This window comes from Bos javanicus, chromosome 17 (assembly GCF_032452875.1).
Source record: "Bos javanicus breed banteng chromosome 17, ARS-OSU_banteng_1.0, whole genome shotgun sequence".
In the NCBI taxonomy this organism is placed as follows: Eukaryota; Metazoa; Chordata; class Mammalia; order Artiodactyla; family Bovidae; genus Bos; species Bos javanicus.
This window is the reverse complement of record NC_083884.1, coordinates 32,220,222-32,239,367: the sequence shown is the minus strand read 5'-3', so window position 1 is coordinate 32,239,367 and position 19,146 is coordinate 32,220,222.

The window sequence follows — 19,146 nt, the reverse complement described above, 5'->3', positions numbered from 1 at the left end:
TCTCTGATAATGAGTGATGTTAAGCATCTTTTCATGTGTTTGTTAGCCATCTGTATGTCTTCTTCGGAGAAATGTCTGTTTAGTTCTTTGGCCCATTTTTTTGATTGGGTCGTTTATTTTTCTGGAATTGAGCTGCAGGAGTTGCTTGTATATTTTTGAGATTAATTCTTTGTCCGTTGCTTCATTTGCTATTATTTTCTCCCATTCTGAAGGCTGTCTTTTCACCTTGCTTATAGTTTCCTTTGTTGTGCTGCTGCTGCTGCTGCTAAGTTGCTTCAGTCGTGTCCGACTCTTAGCGACACCATGGACTGCAGCCTACCAGGCTCCTCCATCCACGGGATTTTCCAGGCAAGAGTACTGGAGTGGGGTGCCATTGCCTTCTCCACCTTTGTTGTACAGAACCTTTTAATTTTAATTAGGTCCCATTTGTTTATTTTTGCTTTTATTTCCAATATTCTGGGAGGTGGGTCATAGAGGATCCTGCTGTGGTTTATGTCAGAGACTGTTTTGCCTATGTTCTCCTCTAGGAGTTTTAGAGTTTCTGGTCTTATGTTTAGATCTTTAATCCATTTTCAGTTTATTTTTGTGTATGGTGTTAGAAAGCATTCTAGTTTCATTCTTTTACAAGTGGTTGACCAGTTTTGCCAGCACCACTTGTAAAAGAGATTGTCTTTTCTCCATTGTATATTCGTGCCTCCTTTGTCAAAGATAAGGTGTCCATAGATGCGTGGATTTATCTCTGGGCTTTCTATTTTGTTCCATTGATCTATATTTCTGTCTTTGTGCCAGTACCATACTGTCTTGATGACTGTGGCTTTGTAGTAGAGCCTGAAGTCAGGTAGGTTGATTTCTCCAGTTCCATTCTTTTTTCTCAAGATTGCTTTGGCTATTCGAGACTTCTTCTATTTCCATACAAATTGTGAAATTATTTGTTCTAGCTCTGTGAAAAATACCCTTGGTAGCTTGATAGGGATTGCATTGAACATATAGATTATTTGGGTAGTTTACTGCTGCGCTCAATATGCCAGCAAATTTGGAAAACTCAGCAGTGGCCACAGGACTGGAAAAGGTCAGTTTTCATTCCAATCCCAAAGAAAGGCAGTGCCAAAGAATGCTCAAACTACCGCACAATTGCCCTCATCTCACATGCTAGTAAAGTAATGCTCAAAATTCTCCAAGCCAGGCTTCAGCAATATGTGAACCGTGAACTTCCAGATGTTCAAGCTGGTTTTAGAAAAGACAAAAGAACCAGAGATCAAATTGCCAACATCCGCTGGATCATCGAAAAAGCAAGAAAATTCCAGAAAAACATCTATTTCTGCTTTATTGACTATGCCAAAGCCTTTGACTGTGTGGATCACAATAAACTTTGGAAAATTCTGAAAGAGATGCGGATACCAGACCACCTGATCTGCCTCTTGAGAAATCTGTATGCAGGTCAGGAAACAACAGTTAGAACTGGACATGCAACAACAGACTGGTTCCAAATAGGAAAAGGAGTACGTCAAGGCTGTATATTGTCACCCTGCTTATTTAACTTATATGCAGAGTACATCATGAGAAATGCTGGGCTGGAAGAGGCACAAGCTGAAATCAAGATTGCCAGGAGAAATATCAATAACTTCAGATATGCAGATGACACCACCCTTATGGCAGAAAGTGAAGAAGAACTAAAAAGCCTCTTGATGAAAGTGAAAGAGGAGAATGAAAAAGTTGGCTTAAAGCTCAACATTCAGAAAACGAAGATCATGGCATCTGGTCCCATCACTTCATGGGAAATAGATGGGGAAACAGTGGAAACAGTGTCAGACTTTATTTTTTTTTGGCTCCCAAATCACTGCAGACGGTGACTGCAGCCATGAAATTAAAAGACGCTTACTCCTTGGAAGGAAAGTTATTACCAACCTAGATAGCATATTCAAAAGCAGAGACATTACTTTGCCAACAAAGGTCTGTCTAGTCAAGGCTATGGTTTTTCCTGTGGTCATGTATGGATGTGAGAGTTGGAAAAAACTGTGAAGAAAGCTCAGCACCGAAAAATTGATGCTTTTGAACTGTGGTGGTGGAGAAGACTCTTGAGAGTCCTTTGGACTGCAAGGAGATCCAACCAGTCCATTCTGAAGGAGATCAGCCCTGGGATTTCTTTGGGAGGAATGATGCTAAAACTGAAACTCCAGTACTTTGGCCACCTCATGCGAAGAGTTGACTCATTGGAAAAGACTCTGATTCTGGGAGGGACTGGGGGCAGGAGGAGAAGGGGACGACAGAGGATGAGATGGCTGGATGGCATCACTGACTCGATGGATGTGCGTCTGAGTGAACTCTGGGAGATGGTGATGGACATGGAGGCCTGGTGTGCTGCGATTCATGGGGTTGCAAAGAGTCAGACATGACTGAGCGACTGAACTGACTGATGGTATATAATCTGAGGTTATTGATATTTCTCCCGGCAATCTTGATTCCAGCTTGTGCTTCTTCTAGCCCAGCGTTTCATGGGGTCACAAAGAGTCGGACACGACTGAGTGACTGAACTGAACTGGACTGATGTATGTAAATATGAATCTAATCTCAATAAAGCTGTTATATTTTTGGTAAAGGATAAACATAGATCTCCATGTTTAAAGACTGTTGAGAAACTAAATATGCCCATGTGTGTTAATCCCTTAGTCTTGTCCAACTCTTTGTAACCCCATGGACTGTAGCCCACTAGGCTCCTCTCTCCATGGGATTCTCCAGCCAAGAATATTGGATTGGATTGCCACGCCCTTCTCCAGGGGATCTTCCTGACCCAGGGACAGAACCCAGGTCTCCAGCATTGCAGGCAGATTCTTTACTATTTGAGCTGCTTGGGAAGTGTATGTCTCTAGGATCAATAAAAATTTGATAAGAGCCAAGAAACATTAATGAACAAACTCATTAATGAACAAACAACTCAGTTGTGGAGGTGTTTCATTTGGGAAGCCAGATAAGAATTAATATGAAAGGTGAAATTTGGGCTTCAGAATTATATCCATAGAAATTGAATGTACTCTGTGAGAATGGAAAAGACATAGCATCTTCTGGAATAGAGTAGAATGTACAACAAAGGATTAATTTTGAAAAATGCAGCTTCTAAAGTGAAAAGGAAATCACATCATGGCAAAGCTTCAGAAAGTTTTCAAAGAATAAAGTAAAATAGTAAAAAATGAGTGTATCAGTTGATTGCAGTTTCTTGGTAATAGAAATTCCTCACTTTTCAATAGCCATTGTTAAGGGTCTTTGGTCTTTAGAGGTACACAATTTCTAAAGCTTGACTTGGTTGTAAGGCTTATTTTCATTTTCAACAAATACCACTTTGAAACATGACAGAGTTAGTTATCTTTCATGGTTAATGAGAAGAAAAATTTGAGGGTTGTCTAAATGACATAAAATGACTAACCAATAGTATACCACTAATATATTTATTTGCATTCTCCATTGGTCTCAAGGAATTTTCATTACTCGATGATTTGGAATAAATTAAGTGATACTGGAAGTTCAGAGATTTTGATTACTTCCTAGATTTTTACTTAATATCAATTTCATGATTTCAGGAAACTAAAAAGTCTAAACACAAAACATTCCAATCAATAAGCTTAGATTTTTTTTTCTTTTTATAAACTAAGGAAATGTTACCCTAATGTAATAATATCCTGCCATATCATCAAGAAAAGTCGATTCAAGCAAAATTTGTAATATGAATTTCTTTGATTTAATGTCAAACCCTCTCCAAAATTGTCTTATGATTTAATATTTAGGTTCAAAATGTAAATACTACATTTGAATAATGACATTGCTATTATTTATTGTATTTATGATTTTATTGTTTATGTAAATATTTTTATGGCTGTGTGGGTATTTTAAATAAAACAACCAAAGAAGTTACAGTTATTGTGGACATATGATCCGTCACATCCAGCCTTGTCATTTTGTTGGTGAAACTGAGTCCAAGAGAGATTGTGAGGGACACATGAGTTTACTTGTTCTTCCCTGGAGAATCCCAGGGACAGGGGAGCCTGGTGAGCTGCCGTCTCTGGGGTCTCACAGAGTCAGACACGACTGAAGCGACTTAGCAGCAGCAGCAGCAGCAGTGTCAAAGATGGGATACAATTCAAACATCTTAATTCCAAGATCAGTGACTTTCCTTATATAACATCCAATAGATTAGCCAACAATAGTTTGGGTAATCATAGAAGAAACGATGTGACATAGTAATAAACGATTTCTGCTTCTGGCTTGTCAAGGATTTGGACTGTATAGAATATAACACACTGCAAAGACATTTATTATATTGTGCTATACGACATTCAGTCACGGAGGCCTGTGCGAATTCATATCTTCATGGATGGCAAGGGGTCAGTTAAGTCAGTTCAGCCAAGCGCCAAGTCCTCATGTTTGGCTACAGTACTGCTGGCGTTTGCCTGCCTCAGCGTGGTCACAGTCTGACTGAGTGCTCCCACAGAGTGTGGGAGGAACGAATTGCATTAGGTTTTGAACAGTAAAGATGCAGTTACCTTCTGCCGTTTCCAGATTTCCTGTGTGACAAACGTCAGAATTAAACTGTTCCAACATTCAGCACATTTTTATCCAGATAAATATTGAAAACATATTTAATGCAATATTGAAGGGATTAGAGCATTCAGAAAAGGGAAAGTTTGACTAATGCGGCAGCTGCAGAGCATTCCAGCGCACTCGGGCTTTCGCCAGCGTTTATTAGCCAGTCAAGCCTTTGACAATAAACAATCCGCGGGCCTCCTCCTGCTCTCCAGCGGATACTTGTGGGGAGTTTGTTTTCATGACGGCATTCACAGCTCTTGTTTCTGCAGGTTGCCTATTATTACTGCTTAATGAACATTGGAAGGCTTTTAATCGAGCTTTAAATGTATTTAGTTGCATTCAAATGGATGATATTTTTATAATACTGGTCCGCTTGCAAAGGGTAAATAATATATGTCAAATATGGAATTTGCAACAAAAGTAGTATGTCTGTTAACTGCAAAATATGAGCTGGTTGTTTCTTAATACTTTATCTCAGAAACTTTGTATCTAAGATAAAATGAAACAAAATAAATGCGTTTTTTTTTTTTTTCTAGCCTTATTTTATATGTAATGCATTGTTTACATCTTTCTATTACTATGTTATCTCATGGGGTTAGAATCAGGCCTCCTTTTGAGCAAGTTCACATGCAAAGCAGTTGAGAAACGGTTGCAGAAACGGTCTGTTTCCTGATTGGATGGTTTTGTTCTGAGTGATCTGTTTCCAGGTCACAGTAGTAGTTTCATCTGTTGAATCTCACTTTTGGATAGAATGGATCTTTAATGTAGTCTACACTGTTTTTGGTAGTTAAAATTGGAAGGTATCCAAATGATATATGCCAAAGAAATAATTAAAACAAGAAGAACTTTTTCCCCCTTGGAGAGTAATCTCTAATAAATATTTTGAGGTAAAAGTGGAAATCTGAACTCAGGAAATTAAACACAAACATCCCTAGGATTTAACTGCATAACTACAAATGTAAAAATAAAATTTAATTCAGAAGATAAAGACAGTAGTATTAGTAGCAATTAATACTGTGTATATATATATATGTCTATGCATACCATAAGTACCTTGGTATTAAAATTTAAATTTTGGCTATTTCTCTCTTTAATGTATTTTGTCTAGAGAGTATTCTGAAATTATTTCAATAAGAATGAGACCAATGTGATTTCTGCCCGTATAAATATGAGTAACATAAAAATGAAATTCCATATATATAAGCATCCACATTTACATAACATAGCAATGTAATATTTAAATATTTAATCTAGCCTATTGTTTTTTGTTTCCAAAATGTATAGGTATTGTCAGTTAAATAACCAAAATAAGTTTGGATAATCTAAACATAAACTCTAAAACTTAAATTTCTTTATTAAGGGCCTCTACATCAGTCTTGTGGAAAGGTTGTGACGCTTTCAGGCAATAAAACTTTTGTGTTGTATGTAATGAAGAATTAGGGTGAAACATTATTCAGTTCCTAAGAAAATAAATATATTCAATTAACAGAATTATTTTAATTAAATCAGTATCATATGACAGTTTAAAGGGCTATAGGTAAAATTTAAAGCACAAATTAAATAAAAACTTACGTCCAAACTTACTGAATATCTGATATCAGTCAACCATTTACATTATATTATAACCATTTATGGGCTTCCCTGATGGCTCAGATGGTAAAGAATCCATCTGCAATGCGGGAGACTGAGTCAATCTGAGTTGACTGAGTTGGTCTGAGTTGACTGAGTCGATCCCTGGGTTGAGAAGATCCCTTAGAGGAGGGCATAGCAACCCACTCCAGTATTCTTGCCTGGAGAATCCCATGGACTTGGGGTTGCAAAGAATCGCACACGGCTGACTGATATATAATATAATCATTTATATTATAATCTGTAAAATGAGTCTTTCAACCTGGTAGCAATTTTCTCCTTTTTACAGAAAGACAACTAACTGACCAGTCCATATGTAGGTTGAGATTCCATAACATAAGTATTCAGAAAAAAAGGTCTTCTTTATAAGAACGGGAGAATGGGGAAGGAAATATTCTCTTTACCCATATCTGAGATCTGTAGGTGGTTGTTTCATATAACTTTCATATTTTTAAACGTACTTACCAATATATATAATAGAATGTACTTTATCTGCTGATGTAGAAGCATATGAAATCAATAGCCTCTCATCTCAGGCTTATGGTTTGTGATTGTTTCCTACTGATTCAATAGAATGCATTATAATTTGTTTTCTATAAAATTTTTTCTTAGTTATTGTATGACTTTATGTAGTTTTCCGCACCTGCTGTATCCTTGAGGAAAACTCGTGTTTTAGATAAACGAAAAAAATCTAAGTAAAAATATTTCCAGTTTTATAGGTGTGGTGGTTTATTTGCTAAGTCGTGTCCAACTCTTGCGACCCTGTGGACTGTAGCCCACCAGGCTTCTCTGTCCATGGAATTTCCCAGACAAGAATACTGGAGTGAGTTGCCATTTCCTTCTCCAGGGGATATTCCCAACCCAGGGTTCAAATCTGGGTCTCCTGCATTGTGGGCAGATTCTTTACTGACTGAGCCACAAGGGAAGCCCCCATTTTATAGGCGCTTTAATAACAAATAATAAAAGGAAAAAAACTTTTAAAAGAAGACTCTTTTTAAAAAGTCTTCAAAGAAGAGGATCAAATTTCTTTATACAAAATGGAGTATCTGGGCTGAATCTTAGAATACAAGTATTAAATGTTCAAAACAGCAATTTTCCTACAAGTATTTCTGTGCTAAACAGTATAAAGTATTAGTAGTTTTAAGATTAACTGAAAAAAAAATACCCACAGAGTTGTACACAAACCAACCAAAAAGATTTTTAAACAAAAAAGAAATACTATATTTTAATGTATTCATCAAAGCTCTTTAGGGGGGATGTAAGAAAAATATGTTTATTACTTGGCAAATATATTTCTAATATATAAGTAAAAGTAAAACATAATTACTTACCTGAATGATACTGTGGAACATTTAACCAGAAAGTTCATTAAACTTTGTACTTCATTTTGATATTTTCACTGCTAGGACTGGTTGCTTTAATCAAATATGGAATATGCATGCATATATAATACTGCTATATGTCCCCCCAATTCTTACATTGAAATCTTAACCCTCAAATATTATGGTATTAGGAAGTGAGGTCTTTGAGAGATGCTTAGTGTCTTCAAGAGGGTGAAGCGCTCCTGAATGGGATGGTGTTCTTGTGAAAGGGGCCGTGCTGACATCCCTTGGCCCTTTCACCATGTGAGGGCACAATGAAAAGGTGCCATCTATGAGCAAAGAAGCAGACCCTCACCAGAACAAAACTGTATTCATGCCATAACACTGGACTCCTCAGATCCAGAACTTCAAGAAATACATGTTTTTTGTTTATTATAACTCACTCAATCTGTTGGTGTAAGTTAGCAGCCTGAAGGGACTAAGATACACACACACACACACATATGTATATATATATACGTATTTCAAACAATTTATTGAGTCACTTTTCCTTATTATATTCTATAAAAAAGAACTCTTTCCCAGCCTTATCTGTGTGTCCCATAAATATTTGTTATGATCAAAATGAGGCTAGACCAATAATACGTAATGTTAATATTATCCATTTTCATCTTTCCCAGTGTTCTTGTTTTGATCATTTCTTTGGCATATCGTTTGGATACCTTCCAATTTTTAACTATTAAAAATGATTTTTGGCTTCATTAATGATCAGTTCTACCCAAAAGTGAGACTCAAAAGATTGAACAACTAGTATGACCTGGTAATAGATCAGTTGTAGAAAAACCCATCCAATCAGGAAAGAAACCACTTTGCAACCACTATGGCCTTTCCATGTGAACCTGCTTAGAATAAGACCTGCCTGATTCTAATCCCATATAGAGAGATGTAAACAGTGCATTACATATGAAATAAAGCTGAAAAAAATGATACACTTCTTTTGTTTCATTCCATTTAAAAATACAAAGTTTTTGAAATAAAGTATAAAGAAACAACCAGCTCTGTTTTTGCAGTTAATTGTTGTTGTTCAGTTGCTAAATGGTGCCCAACTCCTTGCAACCCCATGGACTATAGCACATCAGATAAACAAGAAATAAAGAAGCCTCTAGGAAACATGGAAATCAAGAAGAAAAAGTCATTATCCTTAACATTCTCAGAGACATAAAGAAATGTATCAATGCAAGAAGACCAGAAGGTAACAAAAAAGAATTTTTGGAAATATAAAATTTATAGCAGAAATGGAAACTCTGTATATTGACTGAAAACTTAAATTAGGGAAGCTTCCAATAAAGTAGACCAAAAAAGAGACATTTATGGTAACAGGAGAAAAAAAGGTTAGAAAATCAGAGGATCAGATCTGGAGTCCTAAAATCTCAATAAAAAGAGTCCATGCAAAAAAGAAATGAAAAAAGGATGAGGAAAATAAATGCATTCAAGAAATTATGCTTGGAATGAAAGGATTCATTTCTTGATTAAATAGACCCACCAAATAGATGGGTCTATTTAACATCTATAAAACAATAGATGAAAACAGATCTGCCTCTGCATATGATCCAATAATTTATGAATGTCCAACATCATTATCAATGAGAACAGCATGATTTTTAGAGAGGAAAAGTAATAGTTTTTATATGAGAAATCACATATTTGAAGCTAGAAGACAACAAAGCTATGGCTTAAAATATTGAGGATAATTTTTCCAATTATCCAATTATAGTATTCTGTCACTAAAGGAACTATCAATTAAATGTGATTGTGGATGTTTTGCTGTGCAAAATGTTGAAAACCTATTGACTTCCAATAACTCATTATCAAAAGCTACTAGTAGATAGTCTTAAAAGAAAATGAAATAATTAACAAGTAAGTAAATCACCGGGGTTGAATACATTTTTTAAAAAGAGGAAAACTAAATTCATATATGATACAAGATCTGGAGAACAAACACTCCAGACTAGAACAAGTCAAAAATTGCTGATGACTTTTGTAGGACATCTGATACATTTGGATGTATTTTTAAAATTTTTTATTTCTAGAAGTAAACTTGGAATTGGTGATTAATACATATAATTGGGGATTAATACATCAAAAACTAAGCAAATAGAGATAATTAGAAACTCCAGGAAAAAAAAAAATTTTTTTCAAGAAAAGAAAAAAAGTAGCCTTAATATTCTATATGACTCAGTTTTGAATTATGTCTACATAGTCATAATCATATAAATGTGATAAGTGATCTATCCAGAACTATAACTGTGTTTATGAATGGACAGAAGGAAAGTGTTTTTGTTGCATTTTGTGGGAAAGGGAGCTAACTCCCCGAGACTTAGATGTAAATAACAAATACAACAACGTAACATAGTTAAAAGTAATTGCTTTTGAGAATCAGTTTTTTGAGGAGAGGTTAGAGACTACCACTTTTCATAAAGAAAGGTCTCACTTTAAAACACAAATAAGTTTGAGAAAATTATTAATAAATATAACTTTGACCCAAAAATGACCATTTAAAAAAAAAAGATTTTATGAAATGGAAGAATAAAATGCAATTGTGTTTAAGAGAGAAAACACTATTCTTTTTTTTTTTTTTTAACCTTTTATTTTGCATTGGGGTATAGCTGATAATCAATGTTGTCATAGTTTCAGGTGAGCAGTGGGGGAACTCAGCCATACACATACATGTATCCATTCTTTCTTAAACTCCCCTCTCATCCAGTCTGCCACATAACATTGATGAGGGCTTTACAGTAGGTCCTTGTTGGTTATTCATTTTAAGTACAGCAGTGTGTCCATGTCCTTCCCAAACTACCTAACTATCCTTTACCCCCTTCCTTTCCCCAGACAACTATAAGTTCATTCTCTAAGTATGTGAGTCTCTTTCTGTTGAAAACACTATTCTTGAGTAAGTAAGGTATGTGGAAAAGAACCATACTGAGAGCAAAGTAATTGGGAAGCACTAAATTGTGTTTAATTCTATATGACCTATACAAGTACACGTATTCAGTTTTGTTTGTTCCTTAATTGCACTGAGACTGATGGCAAATTACTTGCAATTCTCTCTCAATGCTCACCAGATGGAATGTTTATCATATATTCCATTCTTTTCTTTGATCTGATAGAATTCAGTTTACATTTAAATCTAATCCAATTTTATAAAGAAAATGTCTAATGTTAAAAAAATCACAAAATGCTAAAAGAACATTTACAGTACAATAAAATGCATGATTATAAACACTGTTACAAATCACACCATACATAAAACCACTTTAACTTTTAACCAGATTATAATCTGGAAGGCAATGTACACATTTTGAGATGCAGAGCCATTGCTTCAGTGTTTTAAATTAAAATGGAATTGTGCCAGAAGCAAAAATGAAACACACATACCAAAAAAAAAAAAACAAGAGGAGGAAAAAAAGAATAAACAGAGCAAACCTAAAAACAATGAAGACAAATTTAATGTGCTCTAGGAGAGATGTAATTTGAAATCAAGTATCAGTGAATTATTTTAAAATCATAGCACTAAATGGTCAACACATTAATGCATTCATTTTGAAGCTTTCTTGCAGAAAGGATCAGATAAGAAATGTATTACAGTGGCCCAGATAATGACATCACAAATAAGTATATTCATTTTGCCGACTGTTGGCAAAACAACAACGTATTTGGCAGCATAAACAAGTAAGGGAAAAGGAATGTGCTTTTTTTAAACTTCTCCAAAATACTCTCATTAAACCCAACTCATGATTTCAAATTATGTATAGCCCAGGGTTAAAAGAAACAATGATCAAGTTGGACTCAGACTAAATTTGTGTTAAATGTTAGGAGTGCTAATAGTCAACATGACTGATTATAAACAAAGTCATTTTCCAGAATGCACTATTCATTTTGTTTCTCAGGAAAACTTTTATTAATAAGATGAAAATAGTTTATTAAAGGTGCTTAGTTTATAAATATAAACTAATTAATCATTAAACCCATACACTGGAGAACAGGTCACGCTATAAAGTAGAACAGTGATTCATATTTATACTTTCAAGGCTGTATGTGTATGTGTGTGTGTGAGAGAGAGACTGTTTAACGTGTAGGGGGTAGCATTTAGTTCTTGGAAGTTTTTCATAATATTTCCCCATTCAAATACAAAATAACATTAAGTACAGATATAAAAAATACAGTGCTATTTACTATATGAAAACTGACAATAATCAAATAAAGAAATTTACTTTAGAAGAGATTATCAAATATTTGGGGGATTCTAGAAGCCTAGACAATCCAATCCATAACCAAACATAGAGGTCTGATAGTTAAGACACCTACTCAAGACACCTAGATCAGAAAGATAAGCCTGAACTTGAGTACATGCATTTCTCATTTATGAGATCACAATTGTTTTTATATCCTAATACAAGCTTTTACCAAAGATATTCCTCTTCTAGATCTGTAGTTAATAGTCTCTTGATTCTGTTTTCTCAAAGATCTGGAAAGATACAAACAGTCTAACATGATATTCAAAGCCTAAGCTCTAAATCTCATATTGTCAGAGTAGTCTACTGTTGAATAAAGCTTGGGGAACATGAAGACATGTGCTTTGGTAAATTTTCCTGCTTTGATGTTTTGTTACTGTTCTTTGAGATTGCTTTACCTGAAGAACCTTCATGTCTTACTTCAATCTGTGTGCCCCTGTGTGTGTGTTTGTGTGTGTGTGTTCTTCTTGGTAGGTATCCAGTATACTTTTTCCCAGTAGCATATTGTGCACCTACCAACCGCTCATCTTCCAGTGTTGTATCTTTTTGCTTTCTCATTGTGTAATTGGAGGTTCTTGAGCCAAGAATACTGAAGTGATTTGCTATTCCTTTCTCCAGTGGACTACATTTTTTGTGTCTGTTATTTAATTCAGGTTAATTAAAATTATAGCATTGAATTTAATCATAAAACTCTGTCACTCCTTCTCTTGTAAGCGTCACAACTATTTCAACAAACCTTTAGACTCAAAGATTGATAAATTCAGTCAAATAGTTGATTCCGTCAAAAAGCTAGGCAAATTTATTTGATTAAAGTAGGTAATTTTGTGTGAATAATCAGGCTGCTGATTCCTTATAAGGTATAGTTTAAAATGGAAGACCAAAGCATGAGAAAAGAATCCATAAATCTGGCAATGCTTTTCAACAAATTTTGAAAGTATAAACTTTGGAACCAGATAGATTTGTGTTCATTATCCATTTGACAAATAGATTTGACTCTGGACTCTCTTATCTGTGAAACGGAATTGATATTACCTACAGTGGTTTTTGTTTTGCTTTGTTTTTCAAAATGTGGCTTTCCACAAGCCCATCTTCATCACAATCATTAGAGACTTACATTAAACATCGATTCCTGCGCCCTACCTCAGATCCTGGTGGTGCACATAGAACCTGCATTATTAACTAGTACCCCAAGTGAATTTTAGGCTGCCTAAAATTGAAGAGTCATAACTAAACCTCCAGATTACTGTTCAGATTAAATTAACAATAAAATATTTAGGGCCCTGGCAAGCAAAGCTAATTTGAAACCTGTTTTTAATGAGGAAACTATGAATTCCAAATGTAACATTGTCAAGTTTTTTGTTGCAAGGGAAGAGGAAGGTTCTAGTTAGGGCTGTTTTAGGGCCCCAGAGAGCAGCAGCCTGGCATGGTGAGACTAGAAAGTGTCCAGGCTTTCATGCGTTGGCACGTTATTGCTCTGAGCTCTAGAGCTGTTAAAATGCCCAGCCCTGAGTGCGTATGGAATGAACTGACATGAACATAATCTTGTGGATTGTGTGGTTTGAGTGAGTGGATTTGCAGCAGGGAAGACAGGGCAAAAACAGCACTGTAAACACTCTCTTTTTTTCCTCAAGGCCATTCCTCCTCCTCAGATAGTTTACCACTAGGTGAGCACTGCCTTAAAAGGACTTGAAAATATTTAGTAAATGGAGTAGAAAATTTAAGGTAGTTAAGCCACAGAAAGGAAAGCAAAACAACACACCTAAAAAGAGGTTCTGATCACTGTAACAACAAAAATGTATAATTTCTACTTCTTCTTGCTCTGCAATTATCAATTGCAAACAAAGCAACTGATGATGAAGCTCATTCTATTAATACATGCCTAATTAATTGAAACTAATACTTATATGGGATATCAAGACATTTAAGGAAATAACCAAAGTAACACTACAAGCAAAGTATTTCATACCAATGTTTCCATTTTTTTATTTGTTTTTTTTGTTTGTTTATATTTTTGTTTGTTTGTTCTGTTTTTGTTTTTTAAGCATGGTATTAGAATTAGATTCCAAAGTAGTGATTTGTCTTGTTCTGGATTAAGCAAATCGGCTAGGTAGTAATACATTTTTTTTAAGTATCTAATTATGACTGAGAATATTGTACTCCCAAGTTTAAAATTGTGGTCTGAATGATTCTGTGGATTTGGTAAATAATTTTTTAATTGTTCTTTAGATGTAAAATATCAGTGTGTCCTGGGCTTCTTTTGATGGCTCAAGTGGTAAAGAATCAGCCTGCAATGCCAGAGATGTAGGTTCAATCCCTGGGTTGGGAAAATCCCCTGGAGGAGGAAATACCAACCCTCTCCAGTATTCTTGCATGGAAAATCCCATGGACAGAGGAGTCTGGAGAGCTATAGACCATGGGGTTGCAAAAGAGTTGTACACTACGGAGCACACACCCATGCATGATCAATGGGTTCTAAGGCTGTGAAAAATCAATTAAAAGAAGAAAAGTACATAAGGTGTTAAGAATGATTAAAGGAAATATTTAATGGAGGGAGGATATGAAAGGCTTATATTTTATCGTTCCCTAGATGACACACACCTAGGGATTTATAAATGAGTCTTGAATTACACATTGGAAGTTAGAAAGCACACACAGCTCTACCTTTCCTGGTTCACCATGTTACAGTAGGTGGAACAAGTTCACGGAAAACCTGAGCTACATTTGTTATTAATAAAAAAAAAAGCCTCCCGTACATTTTGTAGCAGAAATAATGAGAGGAGGTCTGGTGCTTTGAGCTTGGTAAAGAATTCAGCATCAGTTTAGGAAGTTGTTAAATCCAATCTCTGAATTTCACATAATTCTGGGAGCTGGTATGTATGTGATTTGTCCATATGCACATCACTTACATAAATAATCTTCTTATTCACTGTACAGAAGAGGCAGAGATATGTGATCCCCTTGGGCAAATCAGGAGAAGGGAATGACTACCCACCCCAGTATTCTTGCCTGGAGAATTCCATGGACAGAGGAGCCTGGTGGGCTGTAGTCCTTCGGGTCACAAAGAGCGACTGAGTGACTAATGCTTCAGGCAAATCAGTTATATTTAATGATTCAAGAACAAGGATGAACAGGTAATCTTTTTGCCAGGACTAAATCTCTGAAAGGAAGAGTGAGTAGGGCATTTCTTTAAGGACTACTAGAATTAAATTTGGGGGGAAAAAATGGGAAAATATGGTAAATAAGCCACATTTTCATTTTTAAATAAATAGAATTTAAAATATAACCCAAAATAATATTAAAATGCAAATCTAGAAAATTTTTAAGGAGATATTTTACTTGTAGAATGAGCATTAGAGAGAAGAAACCATTTAAAAAGGGAAAGTAATTTAAGGCATACAATTCATTTTTTTCATCATGGCAAAGTTGGGAAAATGTCCTGACAACAAAGCTTACACACAAAAAGCTAAATGCATTTTAGGATATCAGTATTTTAAATCCTACACTCTTTATAGAATATTTATTTTCTAGGTCTTTATAGCCACTTAGTTTATGTTTAGCAAGAAGCGAATGCTGATATTTATATTAGTTCAGTCTGTGAGACACTCTTGATCGGCCTATTTATGATTTAGAACTTTAGAATTTAGAGTGCCTACAGCTCAGGTTTCATGTTAGGTCTGCAGATTTTCCCTTCATGTCACAAAAATGTTTCATTTTGAATGCAGTAGTCTCACAGAATTATTGGAGGGAAAATTGTTCACATAAACAAACAAAAATCTAGGAATCTGTTGTGCTGTTTCCTGTACTCTCCCCAAAGACTACTGTTGAACTCGCAGTCCTAAAACAGGCTGTGGTCAGAAGACCTAAACATCAGTTCTTAGATCTTGTGACGGACACTGCGAGAAAACTGGGGACAATCTTGTTACTTTTTCCTTTTTTGCATATGGTTTTATTTAGCTATGTTGTGTGCCATGTGGCATCTTAGTTCCCTGACCAGGAATCAAACCCATGCCCTCTGCAATGGAAGTGAGGAGTTTTAACCACTGGGGAAGTCCCTTGTTTTCTTAGTTTACATTTTGCCAGAAAAATCCTTAATCTGTCCTACTTCATGATGAACATTAAACTCTTCTTAAATTTTGTGTAGGAAGCAAGCAGATCAAACCAGTCAGTACTAAAGGAAATCAACCCTGAATATTCATTAGAAGGACTGGAGCTGAAGCTGAAGCTCCAATACTTTGGCCACCTGATGCAAAGAGCTGACTCCCTAGAAAAGACCCTGATGCTGGGAAAGACTGAGGGTAAGAGAAGGGGACAACAGAGGATGAGATGGTTGGATGGCATCACTGACTCAATGCACATGAGTTTGAGCAAACTCCAAGAGACAGTGAAGGACAAGGAAGCCTGGCATGCTGCAGACATCACGAAGGGTCAGACATGACTTAGCAACTGAACAACAACAAACTTTGTCTAAACCATAGGAGTGGACAATCATATTGTTACTGGCACTAGATAGGGTCAAACTGCCATAACTGTCAACATATATTAATAGATTCTTAGGCAACTAAGAAACTTCTCTCTTGTCTCATTTTCAAGTTCAACAAACTGACCCAAAGTGAAATATCTGTATTCACATCACATGCTAGTAGCAGAGCTAGTTTCTAATGTAGCCTGATGTCTTCTTCTCTTTTCAATTATGACAATTATTTTAGAAAGTAGCTACTGTAAGTAAAATGCGTATTTCTTGTCAGTCCTTTCCCATTCTTTGTGACGCCATGGACTATAACCAGAGGTTCCTCTGTCTATGGAATTTCCAAGGCAAGAATACTGGAGTGGGTTGCCATTTCTTTCTCCAGGGGATCTTCCTGGCTCAGGGGTGGAACCTACCTCCCCTGCATCTTCTGCGTTGGCAGGCAGATTATTTGCCACTGAGCCTCAGGGGGAAGCCCAAAGATGCATATAGGTAAGTTAAATACAGTTTTTGAATTTTCAGTTCACTGTGCTTGGAAAATATTTTTGGCAGATTCAAGTCCCAGGGTAGTCTCATAAATGGAGTATGTTTGAGTGTTTTTTTTAACTAAGATTGGAAGATATGCCTTGCACATATCAAAGAAATTTAAAATTCAACATTTACCAAACATCTTCTAATGCAAGCTCCATGGAAACAGCTGGAATTTGAAAACAAAAAGACACTGATTGGTCTAAATAATAGTATAATATCCTGTGGTAGTATATTATTTTTTATAATGCACAGGTTATCCAAGGAGGAACATCTCCAAGAAAGAAGTGCAATAAATATTTGATAATTAATTCATTTCTTTTGCTAAAAAAAATAGGGTCTTCCATTTACTACTTTCTAGTTTTATTAGCATAAAACTTGGGGGAGTCCACCACTGGAACAACACATTAAAAGGGCTAGCCTCTTTACTGAACACTTGAATGCCACATACAAATCATTTTGGATCCTCTTACAGTGATAAAGTATAACTTTCAAAAGGTAAAACCATGACGTTCAAGCAAATATGAAATGAACACCTGTCAAAAATTTAACTTAACTCATTATTCAATGAGTGAACCAGTAAAATATTGAGGCCAGCCCAAATAACAAATTCAAAACAAAGTATAAGCAATTTGATAAAGGAGTATCAGGGCAAGATTGTTGGGTTAAAAATAAAACTGGTTATTGTCCACATAGGCCAATAAACCATAACTTTTGAGGTTCACTGTTCCAAAGGAAAAAAACTATTGGCATAACCGTCAGAAAAAGAATATGTAAATGGACTTCTGTCCCTAAAAAATTATAAAATAGCTCAGTAGAAAGTCAGTCAAAAGTGTAAGTCCTCATCACTGAAAGAAAACCCAGTTATCTCTTTTGCCTCTTTTGCCTATTTTGTTTTTTGTTTTAACTGTTCTGGGTCTTCACTACAGTACCCAAGCTTTCTCTAGTTACAGTGCAGAGGCTTCTCTTGTTGGGGCACGGACTCTAGAGCACACAACTCTCTAGCTGTGGTACTCTGGCTTCCCTAGTTGCAGCACCCAGGCTTAGCTGCCACCCTGAATGTGGGATGTTAGTTTCCCAGTTCAGTTCAGTTCAGTTCAGTCGCTCAGTCGCGTCTGACTCTTTGCAACCCCATGAATCACAGCACGCCAGGCCTCCCTCTCCATCACCAACTCCCAGAGTTCACTCAGACTCACGTCCATCGAGTCAGTGATACCATCCAGCCATCGCATCCTCTGGCGTCCCCTTCTCCTCCTGCCCCCAATCCCTCCCAGCATCAGAGACTTTTCCAATGAGTCAACTCTTCCATGAGGTGGCCAAAGTACTGGAGTTTCAGCTTTAGCATCATTCCTTCCCAAGAAATCCCAGGGCTGATCTCCTTCAGAATGGACTGGTTGGATCTCCTTGTAGTCCAAGGGACTCTCAAGAGTCTTCTCCAACACCACAGTTCAAAAGCATCAATTCTTCAGTGCTCAGCTTTCTTCACAGTCCAACTCTACATGACCACAGGAAAAACCATAGCCTTGACTAGACGGACCTTTGTTGGCAAGGTAATGTCTTTGCTTTTCAATATGCTGTCTAGGTTGGTCATAACTTTCCTTCTAAGGAGTAAGCGTCTTTTAATTCCATGGCTGCAGTCACCATCTGCAGTGATTTTGGAGCCCCAAAAATAAAGTCTGACACTGTTTCCACTGTTTCCCCATCTATTTCCCATGAAGTGATGGGACCAGATGCCATGATCTTCATTTTCTGAATGTTGAGCTTTAAGCCAACTTTTTCACTCTCCTCTTTCACCTTCATCAAGAGGCTTTTTAGTTCCTCTTCACTTTCTGCCATAAGGGTGGTGTCATCTGCATATCTGAGGTTATTGATATTTCTCCCGGCAATCTTGATTCCAGCTTGTGCTTCCTCCAGCCCAGTGTTTCTCATGATGTACTCTGCATATAAGTTAAATAAGCAGGTGACAATATACAGCCTTGACGTACTCCTTTTCCTATTTGGAATCAGTCTGTTGTTCTATGTCCAGTTCTAACTGTTGCTTCCTGACCTGCATACAAATTTCTCAAGAGGCAGGTCAGGTGGTCTGGTATTTCCATCTCTTTCGGAATTTTCCACAGTTTATTGTGATCCACACAGTCAAAGGCTTCGGCATAGTCAATAAAGCAGAAATAGATGTTTTTCTGGAACTCTCTTGCTTTTTCTATGTTGGCAATTTGGTCTCTCCCAACCAGGGATCAAACCCATCTCCCCTGCTTTGGAAGGCAGAGTCTTAACCACTGGACCACCAGGGATCCTCTCCTTTGCCTATTTTGAAGTTTTGGAAATCTTTTCTCAC